This window comes from Callorhinchus milii, unplaced genomic scaffold, assembly GCF_018977255.1.
Source record: "Callorhinchus milii isolate IMCB2004 unplaced genomic scaffold, IMCB_Cmil_1.0 Scaffold7, whole genome shotgun sequence".
Lineage (NCBI taxonomy): Eukaryota > Metazoa > Chordata > Chondrichthyes > Chimaeriformes > Callorhinchidae > Callorhinchus > Callorhinchus milii.
This window is the reverse complement of record NW_024704748.1, coordinates 13,815,762-13,840,824: the sequence shown is the minus strand read 5'-3', so window position 1 is coordinate 13,840,824 and position 25,063 is coordinate 13,815,762. Positions and strand designations below refer to the sequence as shown.

General features: G+C 36.4%; 1 protein-coding gene across 1 annotated transcript in view; it reads left to right on the top strand.

Annotated features, from left to right (window-relative positions):
- gbf1 (golgi brefeldin A resistant guanine nucleotide exchange factor 1) overlaps nt 1-25,063 on the top strand; it is a 113,353-nt gene that overhangs the window by 11,863 nt on the left and 76,427 nt on the right. The window lies entirely within an intron of this gene.

Below are 25,063 nucleotides of genomic sequence, written 5' to 3'. Positions count from 1 at the left end.
TCCATATTATTATGATTACTGTGTGTGATTTGCCTGATTTTCAGTGTGGTTTTCAAAGGCATTCCAAATTTTAACCCTTAAAGCTAGCTAGTTAAAAAGTTGTTTTGTTGAAAGCACAATTGGATGCAATTAATGGGAAATAAATATTTCCAGTTTAAATGGAAATTTGAAAAGTAAGGTTCTTTCCTTTTAATTGTTGTGAAAGATGATCTGAGTAGTTTAAGCTTTGTTTTTAAAATAAGTGTTTTTTAGTCCGATAAAAGCAATTAGCTGTATTGTTTGACAGCATGTATTTCTAAAATTCTTGTGATAAACTTAATTGGGTATCGCCTGGCACAAAGCTGATCACTTACTGAATGTGCTTGTTTGTTATTTTAATACAGTTAAATTTAACAATTCAAATCTCAGAACATAATAAAGTGGAGGGGGTTGAAGACTTGTTAAATTACATTAAAGCTTTTGATGTTGTAGTTTTTCTAAATATTCCTATTTTATGGGCCAAGCACATGTTTTATTGCGGAATAGCTATAATAATGAGAAGCACTGCTAGTCTGAAATGGGTGAGCTGATAATGTTAGATATAAAGAATCCGAAGATGATACTGATGGTTTTGAATTGAAACAGATGTGTAAAAACACTTGTTCTCATTTGTCGAGTTTTGTCAGTTCTCAGCTGAGCTACTGTACAAAGTGAATTACTCTCATCTTTATGGGAGGAAAAATAATTGATGTCCCTGGAGAAGAACTCCACCTCTTTTGATGGCAGAACAGTATTGATGACAGCTGCAGAGAAGTGCATATTCCAGCTTCATCGTGTGCTCTTAATTCTGGATAGCAGTGACGATGGGATTTAAAAGTGTGTGTTTATGCGGGTGCTTGGGTGAAAAGACATCAGTATGTTTCAGTATAAGATTTGAATTTTGTACTTGTATTTATATTAAAAGAAACTAGATAGAACAAGTGCTGTTGCTGCTCTGTTTAATACATTTTTTCAACATAAAAGTGCACTTAATATTTCTCTTGAAGATAGTCTTTAATTTAATAGAATATATTCAGTAAACTTGCCTAATCCTATGAACTGCATTGCAATAAATTTCAGCTTGTTGGTTTTAAATGCCTTTCTTTCTGTGCTGAGACTCAGAACTAAAATGTTTAATCAGGTGTAGTAGAAATACCCATTGTGAAGCAGTGGCCTTTAGATTTGTCAATATTATCTCTTTTTCCCATGTTATGGGTTTCAGAGTTTATTTATAATTTTCAGATTCCCTCAGGAAGTGGTAACATGGTCTGTTCATTATTTAACCAAAAATTGTAATGAAGTGCGAGAGGTAGTGTAAATGTTAAGCAGTGTTGCAGTGGTGTACACTTTGCTCCTGCGTGTTGGCTGGTGGTATCTCAGTGCAAAGTGCTGCCCAGAAGCCCTGACCCACCTGCACAAAGCTGTGCCTCAGTGCTGCAGATAGAAGAAACAGATGGCTTGTGTAGCATAGCGCACAAACAAAACAGAGTTTTACAAAGTTTATGTTAGATAAATGCACCTGTGAAGGAAATGTATAAATATACTTTAGCCATACTACTTATGTATGTGGGATTCATATAAATGTTAAAATAAATGCTAAACATGGTCTATTTGTATGATGCAAACTATAACATTCTTCAGTTATTCCAAATAAAGCCTGGTTAACCCACAGGAACAATCATAGTTTTGAAATCTGTTATGGAGCTTTGCGTAATGTCCAACTGGGCATTTATTTAATTTGATTCTTCTGGCGATATATTAGCATTTTGCAGTTTTTTGTTCTCTGCCAAAGAGTTCATTAGTTTACTGTTTTATTGTTTCTTTGTGTGTCATTAAAGATTGTCTTCCTAATGTGAAAGGCACTATACAAATGTGATTTGCTGTTGTTGTGTCAGGATTATGCCTCTGAGCTTCAAGTTTGGATCAGATGTCACAGGGCGATTTTCCATTACTCACTGCCATTGTCATTGTTTTTCATCTTTCTAAAAATCACAATAAAAATTGTTGTCCTATGATTCTCAGTGTTTGCTGTTAATCTGTACTGCTGTGAAGTAATCTTGGAATACTACATCTGTTTTTTTTGGACAGTTGGGTGACACATGGAAATTCATCACCATACTTAAGAGTATCCAAACCAGACTGAAAAACGTAAAGACAATGCCCATGCCCAATGCTGCAAGAGAGGGTTACTCACTAACACCAATTCCTCAATCGAGATCCTCACATGAGGGGCTTTGGCAAATAGATATGCTTGCCGTTAGGCTAATTTGCCAGTCAACAAGGTGAATTAAAGATGCTGCTCTTGGTGCCAGTCAACTACATTTATATGGTGGCAGTCGAAATTGCAGTCCCTGCACAGGCATTCCTGGATCTATTTATCCCCCCCAAATCTAAAGTGAATCGTTTTTTATCTGCTGTCCACTATGAGTTGACGCTCAGTGGATTCAAAGAAGGAAGAAAGCAAAAGTATAGCTAGCTGGTTTATCTGTCCTACAAAGTGATTGGCTAAAGGTCACACTGCCTGTAACTGCCAAATGCCAGAATTTTATATGAGCTTTTAGTTGATTGTGCTGCTCGCCTGAATATCTTATGGACAACTGACTTTTTATGGAATCAAGTTTAAAAGGATATTGGCCAAATGTTCCACTCTGAAACAACACCAAGGTTGTGGCATGGGTCATTTGTTTCCAATCCAACGTTTCCTCAACAGTGTAATCATTGTCTGCAGCTGCTTCAACAAATTCACCAGTTTTAATGTTCAATGGAATTACTACCCTTTCCCCTGCTTGTAAAAGCTGTCTTTCAGCAATTGCTGTGTCAGTTCTTTCAACTTCAACCTCACTGCTAGTCACTAAGTTTGTTGAGGAGTATGATCAACTGTTTGCTTCCTCTGCAGTTGCTTACAACCATAGCAAGATCAAATTGTCTTGGTTGGATGACCTTGTTGATCTTTCTTGACCCGTAGGCACTGTCCAAAAGTTAAATGTTAACGCAGTAACAGAAAAGGTAAGATCCTTACAAGTCTAGCAAGTGTTCATTTGTTAAATCTGCTCCAGCAGAGCTCAGAACTAACAAAATATATACCCCAACTCAATTCGTGGTTTAATAGACAGCTAAATATTGAACTGCAGGATTCTAGTAACACAAGCAATAAACAAGTTGAGTATTGTATTTGAACCACACTATCCATCTGCAAGTATTTTGGGCAGGGCGTGATTTCATTAATTTTAGCTCCCTAACTTTACATAAGAAAGATTATGACTAGAAATAGAATTCAGTGGTTACTACAGAGCTAAAAAGAGTGGTATTGATTCATTCAAACCAATTCTAGCAATTATATTGAAAAATGAGATACAGTATTTTAAAAACTGAATTGTATTTTCTTTAAGTTACTGGATGCATCCAATCGCACAGTGAATAGGATCAGTAATATAATGCAAGTGTTTGTTCAGTGCGTTCTGTGGATAGAAATAGTGTATAAACTCCAGCTGGTTCGACAGGAAGGGTAATAGACGGACAAGCACTTCTGCTTAGGACCTGGCAAGTATCCTGAAATGTAGTTTTATTCAACACCAAACTCCTGTTAGGTCTTGGACATTCTGAAGAAATACCACATGTGCATAACTCTGAACTGATTCTCTTTTGTTTTATGCTGATTTAACGATTACCATCACTTGCTAGCTGGATGTCATTTCTTTGGCACAGGGTTTGCATCTGATATGTGAAATGCTTCAGAAACATTGGCTTTGCAGAATGTGTGAATTATTTTGCAATATTTGTGCCTCAGCAAAATTCATGTGTACCTGGGCTTCAATCTAATTATTCATTTTCTAAGTGAATTAATGGGTTGGAGGATTACATAATAGAACATTATTTTAAATGAATAATTGGGGTACAAAGTGATTTTTCTTCTATGATTTCCAGTTCCCCACTCAACTTGCCATTTCTCCATTGAAAGCGCAACCATATTATTCATTTCTTAATAAATTATTCATCACCCTAATAAAATTGACCATCACAAAATGGTGTATATGATAATACTTTTATTGGAGACATTTTTTGTTATTAACTTGCACAGTGGCAATTTAGCAACCAGTTGTATTTGGAAACTCGTTATTAAAAGAAAATCAATTTTGCCCTAATTATCAAGGCCTATAACCTGCCCACTCTTAGTCACAGCACCTGTTTCATCGGCACCTGACAGATGCAATAAACATCCCATATTGTGCATCTTGTGACAATGAAGTTTCAAGCAAATTTGTATGTAGTTACAACAGTTGGTCTTATTAACATTTTTGTCAACACTATGAAATCTCTGGCATATGTGCAACCAAAGGTTTGATTTTTAGCTTTAAAGCAAGTGGGAACTTTAAACTTGTCTCATAGATTAGAGCAGTTTAAACTGTTGAGATGAAAGTTAGAAGTACACTCCATAAAATTGCCAACCCCTTCCAAGTGTTGTTAGCAGTTACTTTTCAAATGGGAAAAAGCATTCTTGGGGTTGGATGCAGCATAATGTGTGCATAGATGCTGTACTGTGGCAGAGAACAAAACTGATCTTAAAATCAGTTTGGCACATCATTTTGATTGAGACCAAAATTCTAAGATTTGATGAAGAATCAGTGACAAAAACTTGCATTTATATAGCGCCCCTCACGCAGGACAGAGTCCCAGGGCACTTGACAGTGGTGGAGCATGACGTCGAGCTGGGGCCAGGCATGATCTGAAGATGAGGAAGGAAGGGGCAAGGTGGAGGGAAAGTGAAGAGTGTTCCAGAATTTAGGGACATAGTGGCTGAAAGCGTGGCCATCAACGGTAGAACAGAGAGCACAAAGGACATGCAGGAGGCCAGAGCCAGTTGAGTGGAGGCAGTGGGAAGTGGGTTGGGGTGTAAGCAGGTCAGAGAGGTAGGGAAGTGCCAGGGCATGAAGGGAACAAGTGTGAAAACGAGTTTGAGGATCTTGAAATTGATCCGTTTGGCGATGGCGAAGTCAGTGGAGCCTGGCTAGAACTGGTGTGATAGGTGGCACGCAGTGCAGTATGAGTGAGTATTGCTGGCAGCAGAGTTTGTAGATCAGCTAGATTTTGTGGTTGGTGGAGTTGGGGAGAATGGCGAGGAGGGTATTTGAATAGTCAAGGAGGCAGGAGGTGCAAAACGCATGGACGAGTCTTTCGCTGTGTCTGGGGCAAGATATGGTTGGAGGCAGGCAATGTGGCGGAGCTGGTGGAAGGTGGTCCTGGTCAGCGACAGGATATGGGGTAGGAAGGACAGCTGTGGGTTGAACCTGACACCGAGTTTGTGCACAGGTTCGTTGAGTCTGATGGATAACCCGGTCAGAGCCGCAGGGCAAAAGACGTTGCTGGGATTTTGATAGTTCTAAGCCATTGAACCAGTAACTGTATTCCAATGTTGGTAATATTTTCTGTATGCAATTTGCAAAAGTCTCCAAAAAGGCAACAATTTGCATTTATATAGAGCCCTTTCATGTAGGATAATGTCTCAGAATGCTTAAATGTTTATATCTATGTGTAATGGCTGAGCACCAATTTCTTCTTGAGTGTTATGAGATGGAATAATCAACAGTTTTTATTTGATGCAAACATTTCAATTTAACTTGTCTGTAACCTGTAATTCTGTGCTGTGGTGGCACTGAATGCCACCAACACTAACAAACCATTTGAAGTTTTAAAATGCACAATGAGGATGTCCTCCCCCATCATAATTGTTTTTATTTTTATGGTACTTTTATGCTTTTATTCACTAACTGAGTGAACTTGGTATTGATCCATATGATGTGATTATTCACACACTTGACATTTGACTCATCGTTTTGCTTTATAAAGCAAAGGGCAGCATGCTTCAAAAAGTATCTAAAGTAAAACTGATCAGAAATGTGGTAAGATTGATTATAGATTTTAACTTGCCGAATAGTTGGTCTGAAGACACTGGCAACTTCACTTTGTTGCCTTGATGCACTCAACATTTATGTTAGTTCATATGAATAAATTTACATTAAACTGCTCTTTAAATTTTCTCGCTGCACCTTGACTAAACTGGGCAATAATTGTATTTTTTAATGTGGGTTATAATTTGTATACATGTAAAATTTACAATTTCTACATTCCTGAAAGATGTTTTCATGATAATGTTCCAGTTGAAGAAATGGTCTGCTCTGAAAATTTTAATAATCAGTTGATTTCATAGATCATTCTCAATAACTGCTTTGACAAGTGATTGACAGCAACATGTGTGTCTGCTACAGCTGGAAGTATATTATTGGCAAATTTGGTTGGGTAAATATAGTAGACATTCTGTCAAGTCAGGAGATGGATTGTTCTGGGAAAGGAAGTGCTGTCTATATTTCGAAAAATAATTTCCTGCACTTCTGGGACTTATTTTTTTCACAAAGACAATACAGTGAGGGAAGGGAATTGGCACATCTTCGTGCAACTGGGGAAAGATCTTTCATTGTCTTGTTGGGGTTGGGGGAGGGGGGTGGTGGGAAGAGACAGAAATTTCACAAGATGTAAAATTGCAGGTTCATTCTCTTGTGGTAATACTTCTTTTGTTTTTTATTATACAGAGATCTTTAGAACATGGTTGATTCTAAGCTATATCTCTTTCTGAAATGGATTTTACATTATGAAGCTGGTTTCAACTGCAGGACTTCAATATTTTTTTTCTAACGGTACTGTAAAACAGTAGGTAGGGCAGAGCTTTTCCTTGTAAGATGTGCTTTTTTAAAAAAAATCTTGCCGTAAAGGTCAGAGTTTGACAGCTTTGCGGAAGAATAGAGCTGCTAAATCCCCTCATTTTTATTCATACAAATACAAGCATTTAGTGAATCCCAGACAGCCACAAGGCTCAGTGGCAGGGTGAAGTTTGAATGACAGCTGCAATGTGTTTTTCCCTGCTTGAATTAAATTTATGGGCATATTTCCTTGTTATCAAAAGGTACATTTGTTCATTTTCTGGATCTGTTTTTTTGGGTTGGGATTTGAGTAGTGTTTTAGTTGCTTCTAATGTACTCAATTTTGTTTTAGTACCTTATTTGTCACAATCTTAACTTAACCTGAATATTTGGGTTTCGATTCACAAAATAAAAGAAATAAAAGGATGTGAAATGTGACAGTCAAAATGAGGCTGGTCAGCAGCTAGTTTATCATTTGGAGGCTGATTTGTTTACATTGGGCAGAGGCCCTTATTTACATTGTCTTTCTCAGTATTGTGATCAGAAATCCTGTGGCAAGGTTTCTGGGATTGTTAATTCAACACACTTTGGTGTTTTGTTTCCTGAAATAATAGTATGACTCGTTTGAATCGCTTTACAGTGTTCTGTTTTGGTTGGGAGGCAGCACAGAGTTAAAACTAAAATATTTATTTTAAAATCTTTAGAAATTAATCAAATTTTGGAGATCTGTGTCATTAAACTACAGCAATGATCTATAAATAATTTCCAAATTTCAGTCCAAGTATTAGGAATTCCTTTTGCAATTATGTGTTTGTTGTCTTGCTAATTTTCACGGTAATCTGAATATTTCATTCTTTTATTCTGAATATTGTTAACTCAGCAACTATTCAAAAGTAAATTTGTGATAAATGATTGTAGCTGAGGAGATGCTTGCTAATAGATGATATTAATTTCTCTTCTCCAATCCTGAATCCATCAAAAGACGGTGCATAAAGTATATCAAATATTTCCCCTGGACAACCGTAATGATAATTTTGATGACTTGTATAGCCAAAAGCAACTGGTTGCCTTTCTAAAAGTATACCTTTTATCTCTACCTTTTCCTTGTTGTCATACCTCACAGTGATGACAGATGTATGGTTTCAAAATTATGCTCAATTTTTCCAGTTATTTCCTTACTCAACCATCTGTCATTAAGTCATATATTTAGCTGTAAATTTGAACACTTAATAGCAATTTATATGAGGATTGACAGGTAGGCTAAGGTTTGGTATAAAGAAGGTTGCAACTGTTTTGGTTCAGTCCTAAGTGCTGACTTGTTTAAGTGTCCCAGCAGGGGGTAATTAATCATTCAATTCTGCAAACTTGGTGACAGGAACACTGTGCAAGATATTTACAGAATAAACTAATGAACTTTAGAGGCGGTGCTCATGATTCTTAAGTTGGTAAAGTTCACTGATACTAGATATTGTTGGACTCTCAGTTTCAAGCTGCAGTTAACAATTATTTAAATCCACTTGACAGCTTTTATTATTATTATTTTAATTAATCAGTAATGGAAAATTGCATGACATGTTGTAGGCAATGGAGGATAGGTTGGTAAATTGAAGGACAGTACCACAGGTCAAGTCCTTTAGTTGTCCTATCACTGCTTGATTGTTTTATTATGATCTACCAGTTAGTGTAATTCAATTTTATAATGCAGGTGGTTCGATCTTTGAGCCTTTGATCTTTGTATGAGTTGCTTGCTGGTAGATCTTTCTTTCCAGCTCTTTTGCAACTTTCAACCCATGATGTCTGTGGTTAACCAATGGCGGGGAACCCTCTATTCTATCTGTTGGCTGACTCTCAGGGATGATTAGTTGCTGCTTAATCAAGTGATTGGGAACCGCATTAGGATTGTTTCTTTTATGAGGTTGAATAGATAGCCAGTGAGTGCTATTGTATTTTTAAATATATTGGTTGAATATTTCGCAAAGAATGAAGGACATATGTCACAGCCAAAATATGCAAAGAAATTGAAACCAATCAAAATTTATGTAAAGGAACCTTGTTTTGTTAATTTTGTTTCTATAAAGATTGCTGGACTCTTATTTTCTGAACTGGATTGTCAAACCACCTGAATAGGATGGCTGTTTTATAATTCAATTGGGTGATTTTATTTTGTTTATGGTGAGGCCACTAGATGGAGCACCACATGAAAACAAATATTGTTCTTTGTTTCTGTTTTAATTGATTACGACTTTTTTCATCTGTTTAATTATTTGAGCATATGGAACAAAAAAGGCCTTTTACCTGTGGATCACTGATGGGAGTGCCCAACGTGAAAGGCGCTCTATAAATGCAATCTTGTTGTTGTTTCCTTCCTTGTTAGGTACAAAAAGGCCATAAATCTGTTTCTTTGCTCAAAAAGGTATATGCTGATACATTTTGGCCAAGCAACAATTTACTTTTATATGGGGCCTGCCTGTAATAGGGTGATATCTCAAAGTGGTTTATCGAGACTCTGCTGGACACTTGGAGTCCTGTAGCTCAGTGGTTAGAGCACTCGCCTTGCAAGCGAGAGACCTGGGTTTGATTTCACGCAGGGCGAAACGTTGGGCTATTTTCCTTACTCCACACGCCTCTGTTTACCTAGCAGTAAGGAGGAACCCGGTAGTTAGTTGATTGGCGGATCGCTTTTCTGGGGGTAATAATTTGTTAAAAGAAATAATTCGTTAAAAATAATTGCTGTGCACAATTGGTTGCCACGTTTCTCCCACAAAATATAGTCAATTCACTTTACAGTACATTCTGTGAAGCACTTTGAGACGTCTCGAAGACGTGATAAAGCGCTATATCAAATATAAGGATTATTATTATTGACTGGGAAGGTGGGAAGGAGGGAAATAATCGTAAGCAGGGTCAAAGAGCCNTTTTTTAGGGAGGCTTTTAAAGACAGAGGGTTTTAAGGAGGATGTTCCAGAGTTTTGTGGCATAATTGCTGAAAGCTTGGTCACTGATAGTGGGACAGAAGGAGTAAGAAATGAGCAGGAAGCTCAAATTTGCCTAGTGGAGGACATGAGGTTGGAGAAGGTCACAGAGGTTGGCAGGGCAAAGGCCTACATAGATATGTAAGTGAAAGTGGATCTTAAAGTTGATTTGCTGGGAGACAAGGATCCAGTGGAGGCTGGCTAGGACAAGGGTGATGATCATGTGAAGTTAGTGCGGGTAAGTATGGACTTCTGACAGTGGTTTGATCTTTGAGATCTGAAGAAAGAGGAGCCTTTGGTTTTCATTGGTTACATGTAATTTGCCACTAATAATAGCTGACATTCAGCAAGGATCATTTGAAACATGTAAAACACGCGTACATCTGAACAGTACAGGAATATTTACAAGCTGGTCTGGAACATCCATACAATCTCATTATTTCCAACTACATTTTTTCTTTGATGTGTAATAATTTGGCCCTTTATTCACAATGCATATCGATGTACATCTATGATACTGACAACATTATTTTCTTGAATCTTTTGATGGAAATGCTGAATGCAGCTGATTGAATTGCTGTGATGTACGAGAAAATAAAAGCAAGTCATGAAAGCTATCTGAAGCCAGAAGATAAATAGAATTTAGACTATTGCTAGCTAAAATCATGAGCCATGGGTTACAGCATGCATTATAAAATTGTAAAAGTTTGCTGTTTTTAAAATAAGTGTTTATCTAAGGTTTTAATAAAACTACTGTTGATTGCAGTGTCATTTTGCAAGTTGAACCACAGAACTGTCATTTGGGTTACAGTTTATGTGCTCTATGTGTGCAGTGGGTAATGATTTAAGATGTGATTTAAAGACCTGAGAGTACAACAACTTTCTTATCACAGAACCTGAACTGGAACTTTAAGCTTAAATTTGAAAAAAAATGTAAAACCTGACTTTGGGCTGCAATTAATCTATAGTTTATTATTCATATTATTTTAGTTACACTGCAGCTAATGTACTGTTAAATAACCTACTCAAGGTAGTCTTGTATTGGTTCTCTAAATCAGCTTTCCAGCTTCTGAAACTGGGGTTATACTGGTTAGCTTGTCTATTTGATGCAGAAAGTGAATGAGGAATAAACATTGGTCCAGGAAGCAGAAGACTGTGATGGGATTTAAGGTTTTATTCATGGACTTTCCCATAATGCGATGGAAGAGAACTGAAAAAGACAGAAAGAAATCTATGGTTGGTGTTGGGAACCTTTTATAAGCGGGCTGAAGCATCTTTGGCAGAATACTACAATTAATAATAATCATCCTTGCATTTTATACGGTGCATTATCACGTCATCAAAATATCTCAGTGTTTCATGGCATTTACTGTAAAGTGTAGTGACTGTGTATTTGTAGCCAAATTCAGTAACCAATTTGCACACATCAATGTTCCAAAAGCAGCCATGACAACAGGAGAATCTCCCTTTTCCCTTCAAATAGTGCTACAGAATCTTAGACATTGACCTAAACAGGCATGTGAGCCCTCAGTTTCATGTCTTGTCCAAAGGACAGCACCGTAATAATGCAGTGTTCCCCAAATTTGCAGCATGGGGCTTGAATCTACAATCTTCTGACTCAGAGGCAAGACCGCTACCAACTGGGCTTGGCTGTAAGAACTGGAGAGGCAGAAAATGATTCAAAAACAAGGGGAAATTTAATTCAATTTCAAACTAAAGCAAAGCAATGTAAAATATTTGGTAAATTGTATTCTGTAAAAAAATTGTAGATTCTCTGGACACCTTGTCATGTTATCCGCTCTATAGACAAATATTGCGTAGCCACTGTATGATGTGCCACGTGGGGGATGGGAGGAGAAAAGGGTCATTTCCCAATGCCTTTTTGAATTGCACCTGCTTCGAATCAATAGCAATAACTGGTTTTTGAAAAAATATGAAACCCAGTCTGTTCTCTTCTCCCTTCCCCCAGGAAAGGTGGAAAAGAATGTATGATGGTGAGTTCTTTACAAGAATATAAATAAATCTTTTAAAATGATAAAGTAGCTCATTGAATCTATTTTAAAATATATTGCATTTTGAACGACTGGTTACAAATGTGAAAAATGAGTCTATTATGCAAAATTTTCTCTAAATCACAATCTTCTGGGTGAACTGTGCTTATTATTTTAAGTTTCAAAAGCATTTGTTAGAGTCTATTCAGTGTTATTTAAAGCCTACAATAATCCAGCCAGCGTGTCTTTGCATATATGGGACCTTATTGAAGTTGTAATAGCTCTACATCATTTCCAACGGTTTCGTTATGAGAAACATCACAAAATTGAATTTTAAGAAGAAAATCCAGTCATTCTTGGTGTTTTAGATTAAAAAAAGGGTTTAATTAAAAAACTGTTTTCATAAATACAAAAATTGTACTAATTTCTCATTTATTGTGTTTTGAAGTATCATTTATATTTTACATTTTCTATTAAAAGTAATTCATATTTGATTATTTGTGTTTAGCGCCGACACAGATGTACTGTATAAGTGTTGTCTGTTCAAGCACAGCTCTTCCAGTCCATATTCTGTAAGTCTTTTGAACACTGTTCCCCAAACTGGACAGGGCATGGTGCAACATGTCTTCATGTTGTGCTATGTAAATCCATTTGCTTTCTGGGAAATGGACCATGGAAATGGTAGTTCTGCTACCAATGATCAGACCAGATGTTCTCATCATTTTGCAGCACTCATTTTTTCTTTATGAAAATTATATTGCAGGCAATGTTCTTCTGAAAGATTCCATTAACATATTTGTACAAATCAATTTGTTCTGAATGGCTATCACTCAGCTTCTTCTATTTTCTGCAAATTTAAAATTACTGGCTGGAAAAATCATCTTCTTGCGGCTGCTGGAAAAATATGATTTTGAAAAGCATTGTATGGATGATTTAGTACAATCCAAGACAATGTTTTTCCAAACATTTTTGCTTGCAGAATATGTCGAAAGACAAGGATTTGTGTAATTTGAGGAAAGAATTTCATGTGTGTTGAGGTGTCAGCTTGGCTCATTTAGCAGCACTCTTGCTTCTTTCTCAGAAGGTTGTGGACTTGAGCTCACAATCCCGTCTGACACTCCAGTTAATGTTCAAGATCCCATAATGCTATTTGAGAAGAGAAAAGAGTTTGTCCTGGCAAACAGTTCTCTGGATGAATTGGTCATTTATTTCATGCCATTTTGGAGTCCCTGTTCTGAGTAAAATGATTGATGTGTTTGCCTACAAATATACCGGAATTATTTGTAAAGTGACACAACAGGAATTACCCATGAAATGCTGTTGAGATGTTTCAATATAATAGGTATTTTATAAATGCAAGGATTATCATTACAACAAATACTGTATAAAAATGTTCTAAGGAAATGCATTTCAATTAAATAGTCTAACTGTTATATTTCATGATCATAATCATCATCAACACAATTTGGAAAATAGAACTTTAAAAAATGTTTCATCTTTTTGAAAATGTAAAGCATCTTCAGTTTTCCTGTTGTGGCCATTTAAATATAAAATGAATGAATCAGTTGATTTTTTTTATGATAGCTGGATAAATATCAAAATCTTTATTTTTAAATATTGTTGCTTCATTCATAGCTCCTTACATATTGTATGTTGGCATAGTGACAAGGTACTTTCTGTGACTGAGATATATGCTATGTGTAAATATATGAAGCACTACATCATGCAAAGAAAATTGGAACCTGATGCCATGTTCATTTGAAACTGTTTTTTGATCACAGCAAAAAAAAACGAAAAAACTTCTATCATGTTGACAGGTATGTTTGAGCATTTGCACAGCTGATCAGAGTAATGCCAGCAACATTCAGGACAAGATGATGTTTGTTGTGGATAAGGTGGCAATGAAGTGAACATGTACTTCACACACAACTGGTGTGGTCCAGTCATAGTTAACTTATTGAGGATTCCCAAAGTGCAATATCTGCTTTGTTCTGTCAGGTGTTTTTTTAAAAAAAGTTTGGCAATTGCGATGCATGATGAGTCTGCATGTCGGTACTATCCTAATTGAAACGCTCATCCGTAAAAATGGTGGTAAATGTTTGCAGAGAGCTATCCTGTAGTCCAACACCATCAATCAATCCCCCCTTTCAAGGAGTGATATAAAGTGGCAATTCACACGTTGTTGAAAATATATTCTGCACCATTATGCTTTAATACTTATTTTTTTTAGAAAAACAGATGTATATTTAACTGTATCTCACAGGAAAGGTACTGTTCAAAGGGCAATGAAATATGATTTACATCTGCGCTAGTGGTGTGACTTAACTTACATTCCCAAGTCTTGTCAGGCTGCAAGTACAGATGTAAATCCTATCTCACTATTCCTTGTATAGCTAGATAGCCTTTCTCCCTTCCCATGGGATCAGTTGCCCTGATCTCCTAACCAGCTATGCTCAATCTTTCAGTTCATCTTCTTGCAGCTGCTGGACTCTGAAGACGATAAACTTTTCTTCAGATGGGATTGAAGATCACTGCTACCTCCATATTATACAGTATAATTTGACATGTTTAAGAGGGTTTGTTTCTTTTTATTGAACTTTTAAATTCTTATTTTGCAATTTAAAAAAAATAATTGTTAGTGGAAAGTAGAGTGGAGCATTTACTATATTGTGGAAACTGAAGAAGACATGCAGGAAGAGAAATTCCACCTGGAACTAGATTTAGTCTTTCAGAGCATCCAGAATTTTGCAAATCCATAAATACAGTTTTAATTTTGAAACTGGTTTACTTTAAATTCTTTTAGAAACTACAGAAAACTGGATGGGCATTAAGATTTAATTCAACTGTTTGTCTAATTCTGCTTGCTTAAAAAGTAGAGTAAATATAGGCTTGCATGGAATTCCTTCTCCTCTTTCTCCCCACCTACCCCCCCCCCCCCCCCTTTATTATTTGTGAACACACAGGTTCTCCCTTATATTAGGTGATCCAGAACTTCATGGAACATCTCACACCAGGTGAAAAAGTACTTGGCAGTACCTTGTGAGATCAAAAAAGCTGATTTCATTCAATGCAGAGGCTAGGAAAGCATTGGTGTGTTGCAATCTCCACGGTGTCCATTAATAGAAACAATTCAATGCAATGTAAATCAGTGGGTAAATGCATCTTTGGGTAAGTCATACAGACAATAAAGATCACACTTTAAAATGTTGATCTATGTTTTAGCTGGGGCAGTGGATCAAGATGCTCCAATTGGACTTAACGTCTGTGGGCTAAGTAGAGTTTCAGATTGCTCTCCAATGACCTCGAGAAAATGCCTCTGTTTTGGTGAATGGTGAAAATAGGATTGGACATGGCTGTGAGAAGATCCACAATTGAATAGCCTGCTAACAACGTTACTCCTCCGAGTTCTCCGCTCCACCCTCGGTGGCCGTGCCTTCAGCCCCTATGCCCCGAGGCTCTGGAACCCCCTTTCTCACTCCCTTTGTCTTGCTCCCTCCCTTCCTATTTTCAGGTCTCTGCTGAAGACCTTTCTTTTCGACTGCGCCTTTGACCATCTTCCTCCCCCTCCCCCAGCTCAGTCCCGGGATCCGTTACTGTGAAGTGCTCTGAGACGCCGTCCAGCTGGAGGGCGCTATATAAATCCAAGTTATTGTTGTTGTTATTGTCTGGGGTTGCACATTAAAAGTGACCCCTTTACTTGATGTACCAGAGGGTTGCCACACATGTGGAGCCCCTCTTTAGTAAAGCAAGTGTAAGAGAGAGAATTGGAAACGGAGAAAAAATGAGCAGTGGCCTTATAAATTATCTTTGCTTGGAGTATTTGGATATTCTATAAACTTGCACAACAATCATTTTTGCTTGTGCTTGGCCCAGAAATTAACACAACACTTTTTTTCATTTTTGTATGCTTTCCATTGCACAGTATATGTATCACTGTCTATTCTGTTACGTTTACATATTAAAACCTATAATAATGGTGCAAAAGTGTTATGGCTTAACATTTTACAGTGGAAAATCAAAAATGCTTTATAGTGTACTCTGAGAGTATTTTAATACTTCTGATTTCAGATTTATCCAAGCATTGCTTTCTGCACAACATTTTGCAGTTTTTAAATACTGACATTAGGAAAATCTCACTCGGCAGATTGTGCTTTTTGAGATCTGTAGCTGTTGCAGGATTGTTTTTCTGTTTGTTGTAGATGGTATGACTATTGGTGCAGTGGCACGGCTGTGTTGCCATTGCTAAATATACATACTTGACAGCTTTATAATAGGTTCCAGGAAGTTCACTGGAAAATAAAAACAAAGCAACATTTATAGCTGATTGAACTTGAAAAGCTTTTTTCTAGCTGAATAGGAAATATGTGTACTTCAGCATTCCATGTCACTGATGCAGTGAGGTTGGATGGGTTGACCTTGTACATGCGGAATGATCTGTAGACACAAATGGCTGTAGATTGTTTCTTGTTGTATTGCAAAGTTTATAGAAAAAATGCCAATGTATAAAAAGCACCATTTGTTTTTGATGTATGAGTCTGTTGGAAATATTTTTAAAAAAACTTCCGCAACAGTTGATAAATTTAATAATATTTTTATGTAAGCTCTGATTAACTTGATGAAAATAATTTCTTTGTCTATTGAAAATAGAATATGAATGTTTTGTCTATTTGCCTACAAAGCATTCATTCGACTTTAACTCTTTGTTTCACATTTTGAGTCTGTTTGATGTGATAAAGTGCTACGTTAAATTAATTTTTAATGTAAATTGTAAAATATATAATGCTATTCACCAGTTTATCAACATTGGTGAATTGATACTATGGGTAAAATTAACCTGTCTCATGACTGTCTAATTGGAGTTCACATTCCCTATTAGTGAATGAATCATCAATGCTTGGTGAATTCTGCTTCACAGTGATAGTAAGAGCTGACATTGAATTATGTGCATGTCCATTTATCTGCATCTGTAAATGTCTACTACAAGATGCAGATAAACGGAGATGTGCAGAACTGGCATGTAGATAACCATTACTCTACTGTACAGAAACATGTGTTGATGTTGATGAGGACAGCATGACTTAGCTGTAATAACCCCATCTCCATTTTGTCTCCCACTGATGCCCACTGTTGAGTCTTATATGTAAATAATTCGCACTTCGGTGAGCTTCCGGATGGTGACCAGTAGATATAAAATCTTATCCTAATGTGTTTCTCAGTCTCAGTCTGATGACTGATGCTCGTCCACAATTATCTGCAAAGATTGAGTGACCAGACAGACAAATTTACCAATGATCCACCGCATTTTAAGAAGATACTAATCTGGTGCATGATATCAGAAAGGTTGAGAAGATACCTTAGTGGAAGGAATAAAAGTAAAGTAAATAAAATAAAGTACCAAAGTACCCCAAGAAGAGTAGGAAATAGTAGAATATTGGCAAGGAAAAACTCCCATAAAGGGATTAGTACATATGTAATGTACAGAATAAACAAAGTGATTGTATAGATTTCAATCAAATCCCATACAATGTGAAAAAGCAGATTTTAATTAAGAGATTTGAGAGAATTGCATTGCAGTCAGAATCATACAGTCTTGATAATTATTATTGGCGCTAGATCATAATTTTGCTCCCAATTATACCTGTAGTCAGTTATGTTACATAAGGTTCTGATTAAATGCAATTACTTTGTTCATCCCAGACTGTAGTACTTAACTGTATGTATTAGAAAATGAAAATTCATTATGTAAAAATTACAAAAAAAGTCAATTTAAGTTTATCTTGAGAAATACTGAAAGCTGTTTTGTCAGGCAAATGACTGACTGGATTGACAGACTATAGATGTTTCAATGCGTTTGTTCTAGATAGGAATTCACCCGAGAGTCTTCTGGTACATCTGAAAATAAGAAATGTATATCGTGTATTTTAAAAGTGGGAAATACTAGTTTTAAATTTAAAATGCAGTATTCTGAAACCAATAAAAAAATTACACAAAAAGGTGTAAGTGAAGCACAATGTATTGCTAGCACAAATTGTTTTAATATCTCAACCAACTATTATAACAAATTGTATTTTATGGCAAGAATGTTTTGTTATTTGATTTAGCCAGTGTATTATTACATGGCTGTACCATTTTTTTTAAAAAAGAGCATCAGTCTTCAAGAAAGCAACCATTTTGAGAGTGGTATGGATACCTTTTTCTCTTTCCGCCTCTCCTTCTCTTACTGCTCCTTTTCCTTTCTTGGAGGAGCCCTCTTGTTGTCTCATACCAGTACAATTTTCATTTTGTGATGTGATAGTCTTCACAGAAGAGTAGTACTTCATCATTGTCGCTAGTACTGATCTGTGATTGTGCGATTGGTTGATCAAATGTGCTGGAAGAATTGATCTTCTTTCCATTGTTTCTTGAAATGGAGCATTACATTACTATGGAGTGCTCCAGTGTGGTTTAACTGAGATTTGTAAAACAATTTTATTGAAACATAGTATATCTGATATTCCGCCTTTACTGTACTATCAGCATCAATTCAATTTAAAATTTGGATATAAATTCAGTTTCAGAGATATTGTTGTTATTGTACTGTTAAATTATGCATATAAATGCATTTTTTGATGGCTTTGTATAACTTCTGACCATCATTTTATATACTGGAAGATGAGAAAATTATCCAACTGAAGGAGGCAGAAGATGGATGGATGCTTCAAATACATTTTGTAAAGCTGCATTGGTGGATGTGTTGCCCTTTGGGTGAGGGACTTGAGGTCCTGTCTACCTGTTTCGGTGGAGTTTAAAGGTCTCATGGCACTATTTGAAAAGAAAAGGGATTTTCTTTCTGGTGTCATGATCAACAAACCTCCCAATAAATTGATCCTTCACTTCATGGCTATAGATAGATTTGTGTTAGGAAATAATATCTCGGGATACAATATATAGTTTGGGACATGTCATGCGACTGCCAGGATGGTGAAAGACGAACTGGATGGATCTTGTTCTTCTCTTGCTTAGCACTTTCTTATGTCCTGATGTTCTTCCATTCCAGACACAAAAAATTCCATGTTGAGGTGGCATACATATTTGAAACTGTCTGATTTGTATGGTGATGCGTTTTCACATGTGTCAGACACTGGCAGACCCAAAAAGTACAAATATATATTGTCAAAACACTTGACAGCATTTGCCTGTAAAGTACTATGAATGTTCAATTTAATAGGTACTTTTCAAATGTATGGAATTTTCCAATACAGGGTGTCAGCCTGGCTCAGATGGTATTGCTCTTGCCTCTAAATCAGACGATTGTGGGTTGAAGTCCCACATTGCGACTTGGAACTTATACAGTCAAGGTTGGCATTGCAATGCATTGTTGGAGATGTATTATTTCAGAAGAGACATTAAACCGAGATCTCGTTTGCCTGTTCAGGTGGAGATTAAAGATCCCACGGCACTTTTCAAAAGAAGAAGGAAGTTGACTGGTATCCTGGTCAGCAATTCCCCAATAAAATTAGTCATTCACTTCATGGCTGTTCATGACATTGCTGTGTGCAAATTGGGTGCCATGTTTACTCACAAAACCAAATCACTCAACTTTACAGGATATCCTCATGTGAAATACTGAGACTTCCTTCCAACATGAAAATCGCAAAATGCAGTGTAAGGATTATTAAGGATTATGAGGATTATTAACAGTATTGTTATTTTCATTGTTTGTTGGCCAGAGACACGTTATTTAACAAGTTAACATGCCCAATTATTTATTTTCTTTCCTTTTTCTTCAACAAATGGGGAGATAAAGAGTTTACTTCAATGTATTCCAGTGTCTTGAAAACTTCTGAGTCAACAATTATACCAATTATATCTATTGATCCTAAACTCTATGCTCCTTTGGAACAAAGAGACAATTAGAATAAAATCAGCATATTTTCATGACGTGGTTTAAGAAAGAAAGGCAAGTCTGTGAACTTGCTTGATGTTTAAATTTCATGGCAGCCTCAAAGGTATCTGTTACAGGGAGCAATATTTTGAATGAATGGATAGCCATTCCAAGGATCAGCTATCCTAGACTTGCAAAGTGTTTATTCATGGACTGTCTTGCAATATACACTGGGTTTTACTGGTGTTTCATTTGGTAAATTAAAACTTACAGCTGGAATGCTAAAGCTCTCATTAATCTTTTGCTGCAGTTTTGGATTACTTGTGCTGCTGCTGTCAGCGCTGTGGACAATCTACCCCAGTTAACTGAAACAACTCAGATTAATATTAATCCTCTTAATACTGGAGCTCATAATATCGTCATTAGGTGACTTGAAACTAATCCTGCCCACCTAACCAGGATGATTTATTAAATACACATAGTGGATTACCCATAATACAGCTTTGTGTGAATGGGTATCAAATAAATACACCATCATCTCTCTGTTTTTACTGGTGGCTTGAATAATGCACATTTTAAATTTGTGGCTTTATGTGGAAATGCAAGGGACTTTAGCGTATTATAATACACAAATTAAATCAGTAAAAATGAACTGGTTTGAGTTCCATCATGCCCTTCTTGTATTTTCTAGATATTAAAGGAAAACTAATGAATTTGTTGGTTCAAAAGTAACTGGTTGGGAATTTGAAAATAATTGGGCATTTTGTCTTGAAAACTGTCAAAATTGAGTTGACGTCTTGAAAAAAAGGCTTGAACTGAAGGCTGTGCAGTATTGTCAATTTGTAAAGGTTTTATTTGGCATCGGTAGCAAGATTCTTCGAAGAAATGTGTACAGATGGGCTTACCATAAAGCTTATCGTACAGCTTTAACCATGTTCAGCTCATTTGCACCCTCCTTTTACTGACTGTTTCTAATGCAGAAATGCAGCCTACATATAAGTCTGCTGTGTATGTTTGAGGATTCTCACAATCCCAGAGGCATGCTATTAGTGGGCCTGAAGGGACTGAGCAGGTGAAACAAATAAGGAGGAGGTTATTGCACAGTTGTAGATGCTGGAACTTATCAGGACCAGTGTGAAATGTTGTCAGAGCTGGAGCATGTGGGGATTTTCTATGCAAACTACCCACCAGCTGTGGTTAACCGAGAGCATGGGGAGCACTGGGAATTACTTAGTTTGCTGCTGCTGTTGCTGCTTGTTCATCTTCTTTGTGTGATAAGACATCCATTATTTGTAAGTTGATAAAGCATAAACTATTTCATTATAAAAATGACCATTTATCACATTGTGATATGAAGAGGTCCTGCAAAAGACATTAAATATATGGCTTGCCTGACATTTTAATCTGTTAGAATAATACAGCTTCTGTTTCAAGCATGCAGCAAAGAAAATGTACTGTTCAAGGAAACAGGTGGCAGTTCATAACACTTTTTTTGCATTCCCTTGTCTGACATTTTATTCTGTTTCGCAACCTTTGTACTTTTTATTGTAGCTTGGACAGTATGCCTAATTTGGTTCTGTTTTTCACATGAATGCACCTGAGTATATGTTTCTATAGTGCTTTACAATCTATAATCATTTAAGGATAAGAATTACAAGGCTTTCTTCTTATCACCAATGGACACCAAAATATTATTTATACGTTTCATTGTGTGCAGAAATGTGTTCACAGCACCAAAGTATGTGGAATAAATAGAAGGTTAAATCTCTCAAATGGTGTAGAAAAAGATAATGATTTCATAAATTCAGCAGTTCCACTTTATAGCACAATATCTTTTCCACTTGGGCTGAAATTTCAGTCGGCCTTTTTACTCAGCACCTTTTGGCTGTTAAAAGGATTTGGCTATTTTAATTGCACATCAGGAAATACATTGCACGTAACTGATTGGATTTTCACTTGCACTTATTGACTTCTTTCCATCACTTTAGTTTTCCCAATTCTTCAACTGAAGGTTGCATAATCATGCTGATAAAAAAAATTCTGTTTCACAATCTTTGCACGTTTTAATAGGAAGTTTTTTTTGTGCAACTGGCTCTCTTTAATAGCATGAAAATTGAAACTCCTGATTTTTATGCATCTGCATGGAATGATAAAATCAGATTCTTTTGACCTGATTTGCAGCAGTGTAGTGAGAAAGTATGAATAAGGCTTCCTCCTCCATGTTGCAATTATGGTAAGAATTATACTGCTTTTCTCGTGCAGTATAAACACAACATTAGACATGGATTAGATTGGAACTAAATCAGAATTGTTCAGAATGAGGGAAAGATTGACATTGTTGATGAGAAATACATTTTCAAAGTTGTAGGTTCGATTAAATAATAATAGTAATAATCTTGCATTTCATATACCATCTTATCGTTGAGATGTCTCAAAGCGCTTCACAGAATATATTATATATTATATTGTGGATTGACTCTGTATTTTGTGGGCAAAATGCATCCCACAAACCGTCATGGATCGAGTGACCCAATTAAAAAAATAAAAATGTGGAGGGATTATTACTCCCAGAAAGTGATCCTCCAATCGACTAACAACCAGGTTCCTACTTACTGCTAGGTAAACAGAGGCGTGTGGAGTAAGAAAACTTGCTTAAAGTTTCACCCTGCCAGGAATCTAGCCCTGGTCCTCTCACTGACGCTGCATGCACCTTGAACTCTCTCGACCTATTAAGAGGAGCTTGACTGCAAGAGAAGTTCAAGTTTTAAACTCTTTTGTCCTGTTTACTGGACGAGGATGTGTGATATTTAGCAATTTATATAAAGAGAGGTTGATTTTGGTCATGTCACGCATGTCAGATTGGGAGTCTTACATGTGTGGAAACCCATCAAAAGTATCCCAACCGGTTTGAGAGTGCCATCTATGTATGGAAGTATTCCTTGGCTGAAATGGTATGTGCGCTTTCTCCCTGCATGGACTCGTGTGCACTAGGGTACTGTTGAAATTCAACCAGCTAAAATAGCTTTCCATTACAAACAATATTTTGCAAGATTCTCGATGCTTGTTCAGCTAGGACTATTCATTAGAGCTTTGGCTTGCTGGGTTAACCAGAACTGAGTGGGGAAAACTCCCTGCCCTAGCAGCTCGCTGATTTGTCATCAACAGTGCTTTGATTTCAAGAAAGATTTATAGAAAGTTGGGAAAGAAGAAATATGTCTTTTTCACTATCCTCCATGTCATCCACTCTTCAAGGACTAAGAGGGCAGACAGGCGACCTCTTCCCAGACCTTTCATACTGGTGAGCCTGCTTACTTGGAGACACAGAAGAATGATGTAGGGCTTCTCTCAAAAGCTTTTAAAAATACTAATTGTCTCTATGTGGAAAAATGCATTCCTGCTGCTTTGTGCTGCCTGCTGAGAGCTCAGGCATATCAATAGGGTGATGAATCAAAAGCACATGCCACTACTCTGCAGTCTGATGCATTAGCACACCAGTATTCTGGGACACCTAATAATTTAATAATAATAATGCTTGCATTTGATACAGTATCTGATCACATCTCCAAGACAAATTTTATATTTTAAGAAGCAACTCTATTGAATAATTTTTTTCTCTTTATTCACCCTTCAGATTATGCAATTTCATGTGTGTGACTTCCCGAATGTCAATTCAAACTGTGCAAGTTCAAACAGATAACGTCTGCAGGTGTCTGCAGACTGAAGGAGGTTTACCTTAAATCTGATGCTATCAGACCTAATTTCACCTTCCAATCAGAGAGTCCTCATTATGTTTTCTTCTTATTAGCCTAGCAATACAAGTATTTTGCAATGTTTAAAATAAGTTATAAATCATTGTATACAAAATTAATTTTGCAGCCTTAACATTTCTTACTTACTATTTTGTGTCTTAACATGAAAATCTTTTGCCCTGACAATAAATATTTGATCAAATTCACTGCAAATATTATATGCAGTATTACCTTCATAAAAGGAGAATAAAACATAGATTTAAAAAAATGTAAGGTCCACTTTTAAAAATGCATTACTCCTTTTATGATTACACTTGTGATGTTTTCATCATCATGCTTTGTCTGAAAAGATAACAAAATAGTCTTGGCCATGTTTTTAATGAAGTGCTTTCTTCATTGACATTTAGGACACTACTGGGGTTAATAATGGACAGCTGTCAAAGCAGCAGAACCATTCTTTGTACTGTATTTGATATTTTTTCTTTAACTGTAAAAAATTATATTCTGTAATATTAACTGTAATAATAGTCTAATATTCAGCAGGCAAAGTTCTGGTGTTTTGCAGGCTTTGGAACTAAATCATTATCATCCAGATATCATTACTGCTTTAGAAACCAACAAGGTGACAGATTAAGTACCTGTGTTTGCTTATTTAGTAGATACCATACAAAGGTCTTGCCCTGCATTCTCATCTTCATTAGTTTTTGACTTGCAAGCTGTGTTTTGAAACTTTGAAACTGCAAGTTTCATGTTATGCTGTAGAATGATTCTGTTGAAGTCTAATTATAAATTTGTCATTTTTGCAGCGTGTTTGTTCAGAGTTTATGTCTCTTAAAATAAATTGGGGTGAAACTTGATGCTTTGTAAACTGATTTGCTGGTTTTAGTGCACAGTACACAATCACTGACAGCTAATCAACACTGCACAGTCTGGCTTTACTGCTGGGGCTGGGGCAAGTCAGGTTAATGTGGAGTTTGCAGCTGTCTCACACAGAATTTCCATTTTTTTTTCTTGGTTTGAAACTTGTTCCATATTGAAGAGAGGAAAGCAAGGAGAAAAAAAATTGTCTGTATTTGGGACAAATACCTAGGATAAAATAAATAATGAATATATCCATAAATAAAAAGATAAAGACCAACAACCTCTTGCTTCATTCCTCCTTCCCACCCTAAGCAAAATGTAATTGGTGTTTTATGTTTTGACCACTTTTTCCTCTTCTTTGCCTCTTTCCTCCAGATAAAACCCAATATAAAATGATTGCAACCTATTTCAAATTTTGTGCTACATCTTCCAATCTAGAAGGTCAGATAGCAAGCTTGTGGACTTTTTCCTCAAACATTTTAATGATCCTCTAGAGTCTGACAGTATTGTCAGGAGTAAAGGATTAATTCTGTATTTATTTAATCTTGGGGTGGTGGGGAGTGGGAGGTCATTCAAATTTACACACTTAAGTATTTTGTACTCCCAATTTTCAAGCACAAATGTGTGCATGATGCATTTGATTTTCTAAAATAATTTAGTGCCTGAAAATAGTGAATTAAACTGCACAAAACTCAACTCTTTACTATCATATAGAACTTTTAATTTTGCACAAGACCAGATGTGATAAATCCTTGCATAACGATACTGGCAAATTCTCAACTATTGATAGTAGCAGGATTCTCTTGGGTGTAGAGTTTCTTTATGTCTGTTGCATACTGATAGCAAGAATTATGTCTGAAGAATTTTGTTCTTGTGAAATGATCAACTGACCACTGATCATGCTGACTATTTTCTT